This window comes from Lissotriton vulgaris, chromosome 10, assembly GCF_964263255.1.
Source record: "Lissotriton vulgaris chromosome 10, aLisVul1.2, whole genome shotgun sequence".
Taxonomy (NCBI): Eukaryota; Metazoa; Chordata; class Amphibia; order Caudata; family Salamandridae; genus Lissotriton; species Lissotriton vulgaris.
The window spans coordinates 116,644,742-116,662,207 of NC_141698.1; positions in this window are offsets into that span (position 1 = coordinate 116,644,742).

Consider the following 17,466-nt stretch of genomic DNA (forward strand, 5'->3'; position numbering starts at 1 on the left):
ACACCTTTATCACACGGGAACCATTGTAAACCGGAAGAGAACCCTTATCCGATAAAGGAAGTCATCCTGTCTCTTGGATGATGTTTTCAGCAAGACTCCAGGCAGGCAAGAGGTTTAGAGTTGGTAAGTATGCACTGCTTTTCCACATTTTGATTTCTTTGCAGTGATTACTACCACAGGAACAGCTGCTTGAAGCCTCTCTTAATGGGTGGGGAGGGCGCTATCCTAACCATAGAAAACAAAGTGTCATTAATCATTTTGTGAATGTTTACATTACATGGGTATACAAGTGCAGTTATCATGAAACACCATTTGGCTGGTTTACAAGAAGCAATGTGCAAGGGAGTAGCTACTCGATAGTTATGATTGGTCAATAGGTCAACTGATTTATTCCTTTACTAATAACTTTGGTGCAGTTTGAACATCTGCTTGAGCTTTGGCAGCAGCTTATTTGTGATTATCCAGTCAAGCTGCAGCCAGATTGGTGAAGGTGATCCAATAGTAGCGTTTGTCAGTATAAGGCCAAATGGCCAATGGGATGTTTTACTTCCTGCTTCAGCACAAACTGCTAAGCAGATGAGCCTCGCCATGAAGGTAAAACCTTTTCTTGGGCTGGTGTTAATCCAAGCAGTCCTTTTTAGATATTTAAAACCCAAAAAGGTGCTAATTAGATGGGCTGCAAATGTTTAATCTCTTTTATATTTTGGTAAATATTTCAAAAAAGGCGTGGAAAATGCAATATTCCTCCGGGCAAATGACTATATTTAGTCCAAAACTATCTAAATAGTCCGTGTAAAATATGCATTGGGTTTCTTTTCACACAAACTAGTATTTCTGTGATGTAGTAGATTTATTTTCAGGCATAGGCTCTCACTCCCGTTTCCATGGTTACTGCTAGTATTCTTAGAATGTTGATGTTAGATGTTGTCAACAGTTGGTGAGTCACTCAGTGTTTACCTGCGTGCGCCCTGGAGGTCCTTATCTTCTCCCATCTTGTCAAAAACTCTTTGGAAAAACCTTTGGACTCGTTTACTATGTAAACATAGACTGAGCTATAGCTCTTCACCCTCTGACTCTAAGCCAAACACCTTCCCCATCCCTCCCTTGTGTTAGTACGTACAGCTCACAGTTCTGATTTGTGTGTGTGTGCGTGTGTGTGTGTGTGGCAGAGCTTTCAGATTTTAAATTCAAAAGGATCAATTGTTATGTATTTTCCTGTTCCTCACATTAACAAGTCAGGGAAGGGGGCCTTTCTACTCTTTGCAATGGCTAGCTTTCTGAGTGGCTCTGCGGCTATAAACTGTTCTGTTCAGCTCGATATCAAAAGAACTGTTAATATAGCCTTAAAGCACACCGTAGCAAGTAGTGTGCTCTACCGGCCCTCCAGTATTTAAGGCCCGAGCTGAATCCGAGGTCCTTTAACAAGGGAACGGGCCTTTAATGACCGGTAGAGCTCACTACGGAGGGCTCTGAGGCTATTAGAGCATTCCACGCCTAGAGGGCAGAATGTTCTAATTTGTAAAATATAGGCCTCAGGGTGCCCGAGGGGATGAGGCCTTTGTCCACAGCAACAGCTGTGAACAAACATTGGAATCTTGATGCTCTGGGCTTCTCTTAGCAATTAGAAGCCCGGAGCGCTCCTTTGTCTTCAATATAAAGCTCAACATTCCAATGTTCTAATATACAATAGCTCTTTCGATATTTGAAAAAGAGTACTTCCTGTTCATCGTTCACTGGAACTGAAACAAGAGTCAAGCGGGAGCGGACCCCTCAGGACTCCAAAGACTACTATGTAATGGAAAAGGAATAAAACGCAGATTTACCTGTTGCTAGAGGGATGCTGAAAGCCAAATCTCCAAATTCAGGCTTTTTGGCATAAAGACATTCCAAGTTATACATGGTTCAGCGTAGATATTCCAAACAATCTAGACTGCATACGAGCTACTTATAACATAGGTAGGAATTCAACTAATTGGCATGGAGAAGTGAGATCAAATATGATTAGAGTGCATTTATTCACTATGGGCCAGATGTAGGTAAGTTAATTTTACCGATTCATAAATACCGAATTTTACCGATTCGGTATTTATGAATCGGTAAAATTGAGGGGGGGGAGATGTAGAAAGAATCGGTATTTGAATTACCGAATCGGTAAATACCGATTCGGTAATGCCCATTGATTCCTATGGGCTTCAATGCCCATAGGAATCAATGGGCATTACCGAATCAGTATTTACCGATTAGGTAAATACCGATTTTTGCAAGGGTGCAGGGGGTGTCACTTTGACACCCTCTGGCACTTCGATTTAAGGCATGTGTGACATGTGGCACACAGACATGCCCTAAGGGCATGTCCGTCTGTCACATGCCATAGGTGTGCATGCACACATGTGCATGCACACCTGGAATCGGTATTTCACCACCCAATTGGATTGGGTGGTTAAATACCGATTCGGTAAGGCCTGTGGGACACAGAAGAGTCCCACCTACATTTCAAAATTACCAAATCGGTAAAAATACCGATTCAGTATTTTACAGATTCGGTAAATTTACCGAAACGGTAAAAAAGGGCCCCTACATCTCAAATGACCATTTACCGGTCGGTAACAGCCGAAATCGGCCGTTACCGGTCGGTAAATGGACACCTACATCTGGCCCTATGTCCCCAGTTATTAATAATCATGGCAATAATGCATACTCATATTATTTGCAAGCGAACAGCTCGCAGTAAACATTTGTCTGTAGTAAAATACCATTACTTGTATGTGAATTTATTTCAGGGCTCTGGGAGACACTCTGCTTTTTACCTGCAGATGTGAGATTTTCTGACAGGCTCGTCTTACTTCTAACATGTCTGCTCACACAAGTGATTGCTCATTGAGAAGGGTGGGAGACCACTGCCAATTTTCCCTTTCTCTGAAACGGTCACAGTTTCCTTTTTGGAGCTTAGGACACAGGCGTGGCTGGTACAGGTAAGAGAGATGGGGCGGGAGAAGAAGTCAACAGACGACGGGATAGGGAAAATAAAATAAATTAATTAATAAAACCACCTACCTTGCACTCAAGGTGAGTGGTTTTATTTATTTATTTCCCCTAACCCGCCCTCTGTCAACTTCTCCCCTCCCGCGCCCTACCGCCCCACCTCTCTTACCTGTACCGGGCACACCTGTTAGGACATCTACTGGATGCTGGTTCAATAATTTATGGGAACTGAACACATATGCCTTGTCCCCAGGAATCATAGTTACTATATATACTGATGTGGGGTAGCGGGAATGCAGGAGCATATGGCAGTAGTCATTCTACAGCAGGATTTTGTGGGAGGAACAGGGGTACTGTGTGTGCCAAGGCCTTGCCCTACATCCAGAAGCCGCTGTGCATGCCTATATGCCAGGCGGAGCTCCGGGGAGAGGAGTTGGCCTAACGGCTAGGGTGGTCGACCTCGAATCTGGGGAACTGGGTTCGAGTATCGGCAATGACGCTGAACATCCTGTGATTCTGGGCAAATCACTTAATCTCTTCGTGCCTAACAAGAATTAATGTGTGTCCTCATGTACAAAGCTGGCCACTAGGCACAAGTATAGGGTGCACATCAAATCCAAATGACTTAGGTTTGCATTCAAAGTCTAGGGTGCATTGGTGATGTCTGTGCTCAGGATGCTCTGGGACCAGGCACTGGGTACAAGGCATTGCTGAAGCATCCTGCACCCGTTGCCCAACATGTGCTACGAAAGGTTGTACAAAGCAGACTGGAAGTGGTAACAATGAGCACTTAATGAATCCTTAAGAAATGCCTTGAACCAAGAGCCCATGGATACCTTAAATAGGATCATAACAATACTAAAATGACCTGTGTTACCAAAAATAGATTTCCCTATACCAAATCTTCGGTAGAGGAGCTGACATGGTCATATCCCAAAAACTCAAAATTCACTGAAACTTGCCCGTTACTGTCACATCCACAAACACAACTCCTTTAATACACTGTTCCTAACCTCTTTCATGAAAATGTTTGCAAACCTCTAAAGTTAGAAGGATGTAAAATCTGAGTGCCTCAGTTACTGACTACACCAGAAGTTTATACATACCCACATATAGTTTGCAAATGTTTTAATCCACATTTTTTTCATGCTGATTGACAATTGACTTTCACTTGCAATACGAAGGTAATCTCCTAACTGTGGCTGAAGGCCTTTCCCTGCACCCATTGTCCACTATGCATGAATGAAATCAATGCACAGTGGGTTGGGTGACAAGGAGAGTGAGCAGAGGGCGTAGGCGAAGTATTAGCCGTGGACAAATAGCATGTAATGCAGAGCCAAAGGGTCTTTAGCGGGAACGTTAGAGAAAAGTGTATTCGAAACAGACTGTGAGTCTGTTGGATGCAGCTGGAGACTGTGCAGAGGGGGCTTTGGGAACAGAAAAACCTGGCATTGGGTTTGGCCACATCTATGCCTCATGCCAGTGTCTGCTGTGCACATTTAAAGACTGTGTGCAATTGGAATTGGGTGCAGGTGAACTAAGTGCACTGTGCTTGAAGGCCACATCTTGCACCCAGATCTCACTAATATGACCAATGCCCTAATGAAAATGACATTGGCGGGCTATGGGTGTCCTAAAAAATGAATCCATGCATGTCTTCCGTTATGGCGGGGGAGCGTACCCCAATAGGTGGCAGCAGATTTAAACATATGACAAATAAAATGATAATAAACCAATTTTGTTATTGTTTTATTTTTATTTTTACCTCCTGTAGGCTGCCGATGAGCCACGTCATAGGCTGGGGCCATGCAATCTATGTGCCACTGTGAGGGGGAGGGGTGATGCGCACCTAGCATTTCTCCGCCCGCCTGTGTTGTACAGCCGGGTGGAGAAAAACCACAGGCTCCCAGGCACTGTCTGAACCAGCAAACCAGGCTGCTGAGACTAATCCCAGCACTTCATTCAAGCATGAGAGCAGCGTCAGGTTTGGCATTTTCTTGACCCGACTGCATTATTTTAAGCAAGGGGAGTTTGGCTTGAAATATTCAGTCACTGCTGTCCCAAGGTTTAACGTGGATTGTGTTGAAGAGATGTGATGAGACCTGCACCCTGGCGAGCTTCATTTGTCAATATTGCTTCTTGGGCATAGATTGGCCTAATAAAATATGAAGGGATCAGTATGTAGTAAGTGCTTGACTCAAGAATACCTTATAAAGTACATTATTGCCAAGGTACAGAGCAGGGTAGACGTGGTCCATACCGCAGTCTTTCTCCAATCAACTGCGTCCCGGCCCCCACATAACAGTCTCAAATCTAAAATGCATTACAAACAATATACTATATACACACATGAGCCTACAACACATTCTCCTCCTTTTAACAAAAAGAGAATAACAGTTTGATTGTAGCAAAACATTAACATTTCTACACCACACCCATCCTCCTCTTTAAATGAAGAGAGACAAGCATGATATTAAGATTCTAAGACATTACTTTACTATCCAAAAAAAACTTACCACTAATCAATAAATTTATATCTTAAAATAACCTACTTACTACCTTCAAGAATACAGCCTCCTAACTACTTGGGGGGTTTCCTAGTCCTACAGTGTGCATTCAGACCTGCACAAAAAGACCCACCCTCCTCTTGCCTAGTTGTAACACCCACCTCCGGTATTTCTCTGGTATCACCCTCATCATGCCGCAAAACATCCTCAGAAAAATTAACCAAGGAATCTTTTTCCAGAGACTCGCAATCCTCACACAAATAAGCTTGGGTGGCTATCCCACAAAAGGCATCTTCTTAATCCAACCAATCAAATTCCTTACTCCCTTTGTTCTCCTTCAAATCCTTCCATTCCTTAATGTTACTCAAAGGCACATGCTTAAGGTTCCAAACCTTGCCATCACTCAGCCGGACTGCATTGTGCAACACCTCCACAACTTCCCCATGTGCATAGGATTCGCTGTACCCCTTAGTTATAACACCAGGCTTCTTTATACAAACCCAATCCCTAACATGAACAGATGCAGGTTTAGTACTATTCTTAGAAACATAGTACATTTTACTTTTCAAATGTCCTTTGGCTATAGTGGCTCTGACATCCTCTACAAACCATGGCACAACACAAGTGTCAACCACGCATCCAGGGTTGTAATTGGTTCTTGAATTTCTCCCTCTCATTATCAAAAAAGGTGACAACTCAGTGGTTGTATTCCTAGTGACCCTGTAAGCCCACACAGCTTTCATCACCTGTACCTCCCAGTCTTTGATGTTTGTGCAAGCTGCCTGAATCACACCATTAATGACACGGTTGAACCGCTCAGCCATTCCGTTGCCACTGGGATTACATAGTGAGGTCGTTTTCTGTCTTACTCCAACTTTGTCACAATACTGTGTAAAGGCAGGAGATTTGAACTGCACCCCATTACAACTTAACATAGTGTTTGGAATTCCCTCTGAACAATAAACTTGATCCATAAAGACTAAAACTGCATTGGAATCAGCATTCTGTACAATTTTGACCACTGGCCACTTAGAAAACAGATCCATGACTACAATAACATACTTTTGTGTTGGACCCACTGGTCCAATTACATCAATGATAATGGACTCTCACTGATTTTTTGTACCAATGTTATCGCTCATTGGTGGGCCTGAGAGTTTGGACATGTCAGCTCCAGAACATTCCATGAACTCTTTGACCATATGCTCAATATCAGAATCCATGACAGGCCACCAGAACAATCTCTTAAACACAGCTTTGATATGATTTATAACAAAATGTCCCTTGTGACACAAAAATATTTTTTTTATGTGAAGGCTGTGGGGGGAAAATGTTCTTTCACCCTCAAAATCATCCCACTGTCCAATGACAGTTCAGATTGACTTCCAGAGTGGTCTGATAACATCTGCCAAATCTCTTTCATTAGGCCACACTCACCCAGTAAACTTTGCAACCTCTTGTAATATTGTGTTACCTCTATAGTCTAGTTCCCATTCTTCCTTTCTTACTGCAGGTATACCATTGTCGTATATGAGAGACACATGAAATCCATTCCATTTTTCGTCTTCGCACTCCTCTAACTCTGTTGGCATTCTAAGCAAATAATCTGCCCCCACATTTTCTTTTCCAGGCATGTATACAATTTTATTGATGACATTATGCATGCAAATGGAAATTCTAGGAATCCTGGCTGAATCAAAAATTGGAAACAACCATCTGGGGTGATAAAAGCTATGTATTTCCGGGATTAAGGAGTCAGAAAAATCTGGTTATATGAAGATGATAAATCGATAGCAGAAAGCCACAGAGCATCTTTAAGCAATGTTACCATCACATTGATTTTAGATCATGGAAACTCATGTATGATAATGTTATTGTTCAGATGGCGGAGATCAATGCAGAATCTTATTTTACCATTACTCTGTCGAGCTAGCACCATCATAGAAATCCATACAGATACCTCCACAGGTTCTATCAACCTAGACAACATCAACTTTTCCAACTCCCTTGGGACTTCCTCTCTTACAGACATTGGCACATTTCTGGCCATGTGGAATTTGGGGCACACTCCCTTCTTCAAGCGAATCTTGGGTTCAAACCCCACCAGATTACCCAGCTCTTACTTAATCATGGCTGGAAAATCTTCAAACAACTTGGACCCCATTGGTCGAGCTTGACCTACAATCAAAACTTGCTCTTTGCTATTAGAGTCAAAACAATAGACAAATCTTTCTGATCCTGCCAACCCAAAACTGCAGGACTCTTTTTAACCATGTACAACTTACCATGTGACTTCATGTGTTTAAATTTGAAAATAAGCCACCTGAAACCAAGTATATCTATTTTCTCACCACCATAACCTTTAGACTCAATGTAAGATGGAATCAGAGATTCACAAATCTTTTCCACAAACGTATCTCTCCAGATTCCCTTATTGATAATGGTGTAGGGGGACTCAAACCAGAAAAAATGGTCAATCCTACCCCACTAATAGTCATCTTACACTCAGGTTTCCCTTTGCATGCATCATCATGTATATTGAAAATGAGCTTTTCTTTAACATTCGTGACAATATTTCATCTATCCAATCCTGAATCCTCCTCTGAATCATTCTATTTTGCTGTCTCTCGTTTATCACAGATACACTTACCAGATTTCTTTTTTACACAGTTTAGCATAATGACCCCAGATTCCACAATTACTGTTTTCCGGATTAATAGCAGAACAACATTTGCTATAAGCAAGGTGTTCTTTGCTGTCAAATCTATAACATCTACCTCTTTCACACACTTTAGCTTTTTCCTTGCAAGAGGATGCACTATTTTTTGTACTATAACTTTTAAAACTTCTGTTCACAGACATTGTTTCCTTATCATTCTGCTTCAAAGCTACTGTGCTCTTTTGTGAAATCTCAGCTTTCCGCACAATAGCCAAGATAGTATTCAAAGGGGAACCGCCGTTCACCCACAGCCTCCGATGTATGGGCTGGTTGCTGGTGTGCATCACAACCTGGTCTCTTAATAAATCATCCTGTAGAGTGCCAAACTTACAGCTGCCTGCTAACTTTTGCAAATCAGCCACATATTCTACAAGAGTCTACAATTGTGTTCGTTTGCCCTGAAAACCTTGTCCCTATCCTATTTATACTAAGGAAAATTTAGGTTGGAAATGCTTATCCAAATCATGAAAAACAGCAGTTAAAACATTCAAATCACCCACTACTGGAAATTTAGACAGCTGGGAATACATTTTTCTAACCCCATAGGACCCAATGAATGTAAAAGGATCCTTTTCTTATGCGCTGCCGCCATTTTTCCTGCACCTCGAATTGATTCAATGTAGTTCATAAAGTATTCCCTCCATTCTGCCCACTTCAAAGCAGGTTCAGAGTTCAATGACCTGCAAGGCTGAGGTGAGCAGATGCTGAAAATTTGGTTGCTCATGTTCTTAATGCAGTAGTTCAGAGATGCAAAGTACAGTCCAATCTTCACCATTAAATAGACCTCCAAACTTGGGCATAGATGCATCAAGCTAAACACCCCTCGCAAAAGGGCAGATTCTCAGAATCCGCCCCTTTGCAACCGGTATTTTTGCATTTGGGATGCATCATCCCAAATGCAAAAATCGCAATTAAAGAAATTGCAAAATTGCGATTACTTACATTGCTATTGCATTTAAGGAATCTCAAATTGAGATTCCTCAAATGCAATGCATTAAAGTTAAAAAATTAGCGATTAGGGGGAGCAAATTACCATGAAGTTGAACTTAATGGTAATTTGCAAAAACTTTGATAAAATGCACTAAAGTGCATTTTTTAAAGCTCCATTTTACACACAAACATGCCCTTAGGGCATGTGTGTGTGGAAGATGTACCCATATGCAGATTTCAGGGGTGCAACAGGGTGTCCTTTTGACACCCTGCACCCTTGAAATTGCAATCTCAATTTGCGATTCTCTAATTGAGAATCGCAAACTGAGATTGTCTTCCCATTCATACCTATGGGCCTCTAAGCCCATAGGAATGAACTTGGAGGTATTCCTTAATTGCAACTCGCAATTTGCGAGTCCAATTAAGGAATTTTAAGAAATCGCTATTTTTTAAGCGAGTTCTACATGCATTGCATTTTGCCAATCTTTATTAGCGAATCCTTATTTTTCGCTAATAAGGAATCGCAAAATGGATGTTTGATGAATCTATGGGAAGGTCACTTAAAATAGACTACGCTTCATCACAAGTTATGGGTTTTAAAAAAAACAAAAAAACACCCTTACTTGTGTTCCAGAACTTGCTACTCTTTTTCAATATTGTTCTTTCATCGCAATCTTACCCTTTCAATGCTGGTAAAGATGGGGCTAGAGAATTGACATGGAAAAAAGCATTGAAAGTATCAAACTAAACAGGGTTGACCAATCCAGCAGGGCTGCTCAGAAAATAACAGGTTACCAGTTAATAAAACACCACAAAACCAAATGAAAACATGTTCATTGGATTTAGTTGCAACACAATAAAGAGACCAAGTGTCATGTTTTTTTTCATGAACACATCCACATCCCACTTACTTACATGTAACCATGAATAGCATCGTCCTTTTCGTGCAGCTGCCTTTTCAATGCATTGACCCTGCGTTTGCTGCCCGCGGCGTTGAACGTACCAGCAGGGAAGGGGTGCTGGTTATTCCTTTGGCCTGCCGCTCCACTGCAGCTGCAAGTAAGAGTGGGAGGGGAGGCCCCTGTCCTCAAAACTCGTACCACCCGGGGCGAACCACCCCCATTGCTACGCCACTACCTGCTACCAATTATATGATCGCTATCTAAGACTATGTTAACAAGATGGAGTCAGTTTAGGAAACAGTTCTTGCTATTAGCAGTGCAGAATGGCATTAATTAACTGATTAAACAGGGACTAGACTCCTTGTTATTTGTGACAAGCTTGCTCCAGGGTTTTGGCTTGTGCCACTAATTGAGTAAGAGAGCCTGCCAGCTGACTATGGGCAGGAACTGCATAATAACATCTTGATAGTCAGAGAGGCATTTCTAGTTTGGAAGAAAATGCATGTCCCACTTTGAAGTCTTCTTGTCTCTTGGAGGAAGAATTAACTACTAACAGTCCTGAGCCGCACCCTGATGTATTTTTCTTGTCTTCTTACCACTATAGTCAATCTTTGACAAGTTAAATAGGTCTTGCCTTTTAGACCTATTGGCTTTGCCAGTGGTTTGAGGCAGAGTACACCGAAACTGTGGAAATTAAAAAAACAAAGCTTCTGATGCAGTCAACCATGTCATTTTGTAGGTGCACATCTACAAAATGTCGCCCCCGCTTTGTTATTTTTTTTTATTTTTATGTGGATTGGTAACAACAAAGGAAAAAGTGGGTGAACTTTTTTTTCTAAAGCAGCTGGTGGGAGCACACCAGGGTGGGCACAGTTGAGAGGCGGAATTAATGCAGAGGATGAGGGGTGGAAGCAGCACAAAGGCACAGGTGGTTGGAAGGTTTTTAAAGTGGGTTGTGAAAGTAACAAGTGGTGTAAGCAAAACGGGGGCACTGGTGAGGGTTGTGAGTAACACAGGAGAACAGATTGGGTAATAAACACTTAGGACATGGGTGTTGGAATCAAATGGGCAAAAAAAGAGCAACATGGAGCTGGCTGCGAGAAACCACACAGGTGAAGGGGAGTAGAGGGGAAGCTCATAGGAAATAGAAAAACAAAACACAGCGGCTGGGGAACGATAACATCATGAGGAAGACAGTGGGGAAACACATGCACTGTAGTAGAGTGTGTAATCAAAAAGAAAAAAGCAACAGAAAAAGCAAGCAGTGGAAAGACATAGAGGCTTCCATGCTGCAAGGGTGAGACAAACCCAAGAAGTGGAATGAAAGCCCTCATAGCTAGTAAATGAGAAGCAAGCAAATGGAAATGAGAGTCACAATGAAGCTAACCAAGGGCAAGCAATGGGTATGCTCTAAGCCCACTGTAAGATAACAATATGTCTTGCATCAAACAGCATATGCAATGTCTTACTCAAGACCTAAGAAGCGTGGCAAAAAGGCCCAATCATGTAGCCACTGTAGCTGATAATTTGCCCTGGCATGTGCATGAGTGGTCACGTATGAGCGCATGTGTTGCTGCATAAGTGCATACATGGGCACTGCCGCTTGCACTATTCATTTTGGTTTCTTTAACACCTCAAGATTATGGCTGCTATTTGCCACAGTCAGTAATAAAATATGTCATTTTAGTGGCAGGAATACACTTTTTGTACATCACATTGCTGATGTATATGACTCAATGGAAAACAAAAACTGAGAACTACATTGGAGAAACCAAATCATGGAAAACCAATTTTAAGCAAAGACAGTTTTAGGGAAATACAAAAAATCAAAAATTAAAGGACATTTTTTAAAGGAAAGATCATTTTTAGGAAAAATTCTAAAGTACATTAAACTTGGGTGGGCTTTAGGGTGAGGAGGGTTTTTTAGGGGTCAGGAATAATTGGAGTTTGGGCATAGTAATGGATTTTTAGGGTTCAGAGATGGGTGGAGTGTAGTGGCGGTGAGGGTTTTTTAGGCTTCATGGGTGAGTGTTTTTTAGATGTGTGGGGTGTTTTTTAGGGTCAGAGATGGGTAGAGTTTAAGGGTGGTAAGTGGTTTTAAGGATTCGGGGAGGGTGGAGTTTACATGAATAACGGAGTTTGTATGGTACAGTGATGAGTAGTCTAGGGTGATGAGGAGTTCTTATGGGTCTTGGAATGGCTGGTATTTAAGGGTGGTGGGGTTTTTGTAAGGTTCAGTGATGGGTGTAGTTTGGATGTGCTGAGGTACTCTACGGGGTATTGGTGGCTGGGTTTAGGAATGAAAGGAGTTTTGAGGGCTTTGGAATGGATGAAGTTAGGAGTAGTGAGTGATTTTATCGTTCAGGGAGGGTGTATTTTCGGGGTAGTGCTGTTTAAGTGTGGTGAGTGGTTTTAGGGGGCAGGGTTTGACGGTGTGTTGGGGTTGTGAGGAGTTAGTGCTGATGGTTTTGTGGTGATAGGTCAGCGAATTAAAAGTATACAAAGTAATTGTTTAGCAATGTAAAAGATATAAATATGATACAATGGCCCGAAGTAAAGCACTGAAATACATATCTCCAACAAAATTGTTTCTGAAAGTAAGACCTACAACCATTGCATTTACACATCTACAAATAAGAATTCAAAAGCCAATTTGAACCAAAAAGACATTCTATAAATTGGTATCTACGAAAAGGTAAATGCCATTCATTCTGAAAATTTCCAGTAAACGGTTTAGATGAAATGATTTCTCAGTAATGGTATTCTATGAATTTGTTTTCTCTGAAATCACATACAACCGCTCAGCCTAGTAGTAAATAGCAGCTTCTAGGCCTTGTAAAAAACAAATAAAAAAGTGTAAATGTGTACATTGTGGGCAAGAAATTTTAGGAACAACTAGTTCCATAAACAATGGCAAACCATCGTGAATGAATGCAATACACCATGCAAACAGACGTTTCTTGAAAGAACGTATTCCTTTCAATACTTGTAAAAAAGCAGCACAATGTATAGGACTTCCATTTACCCCTATCAGATCATCACCCTGTAAAAATGTAGACAAATCAACTTACAATTCAATATCTTTTTCAAATCTCAAGGATATGTCCCATTGTCTTGCAAGTGTGATCTATAATTTTCAGTTTGATACCACTGTAAGCAAGAGATTCGTATTCTAAGTCAATAACCAACAGTCACAATTTGTGCATTTTAAACATGTTGGTCAAACCCAATACCATTGAAACAAACATGTTTTAGCGTATTTGACAACGTTTGTAGGCTATTGACAAAGTGTTTTACATACGGGAATGAGAGATTTGGCGACGAGAAAATGGCTTCCACAGATTTCAGTACAAAGCACTTCAGAACTCGTTTTTGCTAAGTTATTTCAAAGGGACGACCCTTTTTCCAATTCCTTTTAACTCTTCTCTAAAAAGGATAATTGACTCATAAAATATTTTAATTTTATCTTTAGAAAAATGCACCTGGCTGACCAAAGCTATGTTTTCAGTGTGTTCATCAGAAAATATACTTGTAGGAGGCAGCACACGTGCAGTTCTTAGAATATTGAGCTCCGTGGGTTAACACACCTGATTTCGGGATGTGTGACTGAGAAGTCACGTGTTTGATTCCTAATGCAACTTCCGTTACTCCTAAGATTGAATAAGTGAGTAATAATCAGTTGGCAATATTACAACCTGTTAATTACTGTCCCAAAGAATCTATGCTATCCTAAAGCAAAATAAAAAAGTTGTTAACACCCCCACATTGAACAGTTCTCATATATGATAATTTAGCTACACCCATGCCTAAAGCCACCAGGCCTAAAGAACTGGCAAAAAAATATAATTGTCTTGAAATAACTTTGCAATGACCGGGTCAAGCAATCAAAGTACATCATTCCTTCAACCTATTGCACAAACAGAATGAGTAGCTGATGTCCTGTAAGTAAGTCACTTCAACAAAAAGCAGAAATTCGGCCAATTAATACCATATGTTATAAAAACAACAACTAAACTTTCAGTCCCGTTCTGAAACCCCCAGCACACCAGCAGCCTGATTCACAATGGTAAACTTATACTTCTGTGTAAGTTTACAATTCTTTGCTATTCACAAAGGGTTTTTACTAGTAGTATCTTTATGACAGCAGTCTCTGCACATAAGAAGATATGACACTCCTATCTTTTTATGTGCTGAGACGCTGCAGTCGTAAAGATACTACTCGTAAAATACCTTTATGAATAGCAAACAATTGTAAACTGACATAAAAGTGTAAATATATTTTGTGAATGAGCCCCAAAGTGTCAAATCCATTAAAATATCAATGTTGTTTTTAAGTCCTACAGGGGTAATGTGCACTATAAAATGCAACATTTGTTACATATTTCTCCAAAATTCCTTTGGGAAGAATGGCCATATTCTGTATAATGGTTGTTCATAAATGTCTACACTAATTAGAGACATTTTACTGCCCTGAGTAGAGAACGGAAAAACCTTGAATGGCACACAGGAGAGACACCAAGCAGACAACCCGCTATTGCAATGTTACAGCAATTAGTGCACAAAGTATAGTATTCATTGTGTAGTGACATTCCATTGGTAACCTATTAGTAGGCTTTTCTACTTTCCGTTTGTATACGTTGTGAACTATGATGGGGTTTAGTCAGTTTTTACAGAATTTTTGGATACTTGTGAAAATGAATGATATCTATTTTAACCCTTTCTTGTGCAACAAACAATAATGGGGCAGAGCCTTTCCAGTGCAAACAGAGAATCTTTCTTATTACTGTTTGTTTATTATGCGCTCTGATATATATATATATCGTGAGCAAGGAGACTTGATCTCTGAAACGCGTTGAGGAGGTTGCTGCTGAATTAAAGCACGCTATCTCAAAACGGATTGTGGCCTGGATTTCGTCTTTTGTATGAAAGGTGCAAGAACGAAACTCTGTGGATATATATATATATATTCACTGAATAAACCATAGGTTTCACAATTGTTATAGTTAGGAATTAGCATTTAAAATACCTTTGAAATTCACTGAAAAAACCATAGGTTTCACACCAGTTATAGTTAGCTGAACATTTTACTCATACAAAACCTTTGAAATTCCCACGTTATAGTTAGTTGGACTCACTATAACTCGCGCGCCCGCAATCCACTGCTGATGATGTCACATATTACATCATTCATGACATGGTCAGTGACATCACTGATGACATCTCAAATGACATCACTGATGACGGAAGGGGAGTGTAGAACTAAGAGGCAGAGGGAGTAAGAGAATGAATTAGTGAAGTAGAGTAAGGAGAGTAAGGGAAGGGGAAACAGTAAAGGAATAAAGGAAGGGATGTGAGAGGAAGGAAAGTAAAAGAGAAGGTCTCAAAGAAGGTGAGTGTGGGAGTATGGCTCAGTTATAGAGAGTGAGCGTGATAGAATAGGAGTGAGAGACGAAGAGGACGGAGAGAATGGGAGTAACAGAGAGAGAGTGAGAAAAGGGGAGTGAGTAAGTTAGAGGACAGAGGGATTGAGAGAAGGAGTTACTGAAGTGGAGTAAGGGAAGGGAAAAGAGTGCAGGAGCGAAGGATGGGAAGAGACAGGAAGGGAAGTAAAGGAGAAGGTCTTAAAGATGGTAAGTGTGGGAGTATGGCGGAGTTATAGGGAGTGAGCGTGACAGAAGAGGAGTGAGAGACTAAAGGGACGGAGAGAATGAGGCTAACAGAGAGAGAATGAGGGATGGGGAGTGTAGAAGTAAGAGGATAGAGGGAGTAAGAGAAGGAATTAATGAAATGGAGTAAGGAGAGTAAGGGAAAGGAAAACAGTGAAGGAGTAAAGGAAGGGAAGAGAGGGGAAGGAAAGTAAAGGAGAAGGTCTGAAAGAAGGCGAGTGTGGGAGTATGACTGAGATATAGGGAGTGAGTGTGACAGAAGAGGAGTGACAGACTAAAGGGACGGAGAGAATGGGGGTAACAGAGAGAGAGTGAGACAAGGGGAGTGAGTAAGTTAGAGGACAGATGGATTGACAGAAGGAGTTTCTGAAGTAGAGTAAGGGGAGTAAGGGAAGGGAAAAGAGTGAAGGAGCGAAGGATGGGAAGAGAGAGGAAGGAAAGTAAAGGAGAAGGTCTGAAAGAATGTGAATGTAGGAGTATGGCTGAGTTATAGGGAGCGTATGTGACAGAAAAGGAGTGAGAGACTGAGGGGACGGAGAAAATGAGGGTAACAGAGAGAGAATGAGAGAAGGGGAGTGTAGAACTAAGAGGACAGAGGGAGTAAGAGAAGGAGTTAGTAAAGTGGAATAAGAAAGTAAGGGAAGAGAAAAGAGTGAAGGAGCAAAGGAAGGAAAGAGAGAGGAAGGAAAGTAAAGGAAAAGGTCTGAAAGAAGGTGAATGTGGGAGTATGGCTGAGTTATAGGCAGTGAATGTGAAAGAAGAGGAGTGAGAGAATAAGGGGATGGAGCGAATGAGGCTAACAGAAAGAGATTGAGGGAAGGGGAGTGTAGAACTAAGAGGACAGAGGAAGAAAGAGAAGGAGTAAGTGAAGTGGAGTAAGGAGAGTAAGGGAAGGGAAAAGAGTAAAACAATGAAGTAAGAGAAGAGAGGAAAAAAGTAAAGGAGAAGGTCTAAAAGAAGGTGAGTGTAAGAGAGGAGTGTGAAAAAGGGGAGTAAATGTGGGTATTCAGAATAAGTGAGGAAAGCGCAATTAGGGAACAGAGGTGTGGGAGCATCAAAGAAGAGTAGTGAGGTTAAGAAAAAGAGTATAGGGAAATACATTTTATACATCAAACTTACCTTATAAGTAATGTAAACTTAATTTCATATTTCCATTAAAATTTATATCTGTGAAAGACAAAAAAAGTTAGAATATTTATAATATATATTTTACAATACAAGAGACAAAGTAGGACATTAAAAGTAATAACAGGTTAGTAAGAGATAAAGTAGAAGTGAAGTAGTCAGAACGAAAAACCAAGGAATGGTGAAGGACGGTCAGAGAGAGTTAAAAAGAAATAGAGAGAGAGCAAATTGCTAAAAGGATAATTACATAGATACTACTATAAATAATACTTTTTCTGCCCTTCAGGGTCCTTCTAGGCCCCCCTCAGTAAACCTAGGGGGTCAGGGGGTGTCTACCTTGCCCCCTTCAAATCATTTCCCCCTTTTTTTTTACCTCAGGTGTCTCGATTTTCCCGAGACACAAGATGGCGGACTCTCCGGACTGTTTAGAATGTTGACAGACATCATACAACCAATCAGCTTTCCGCTCGCGCACTCCTGTAGCGCGCCGGGTGCACTCCCAGGTACGCGTACCGGTGAGCGCTTGGAGCGCGCCTATTGATATATATGTTTTTTTGAAGTTGCCTTTCATAAAAACCACAGAAGAAATTTCAAAGAAATATAGAAAAGGCCCTACTACATACCAGTACCTATCA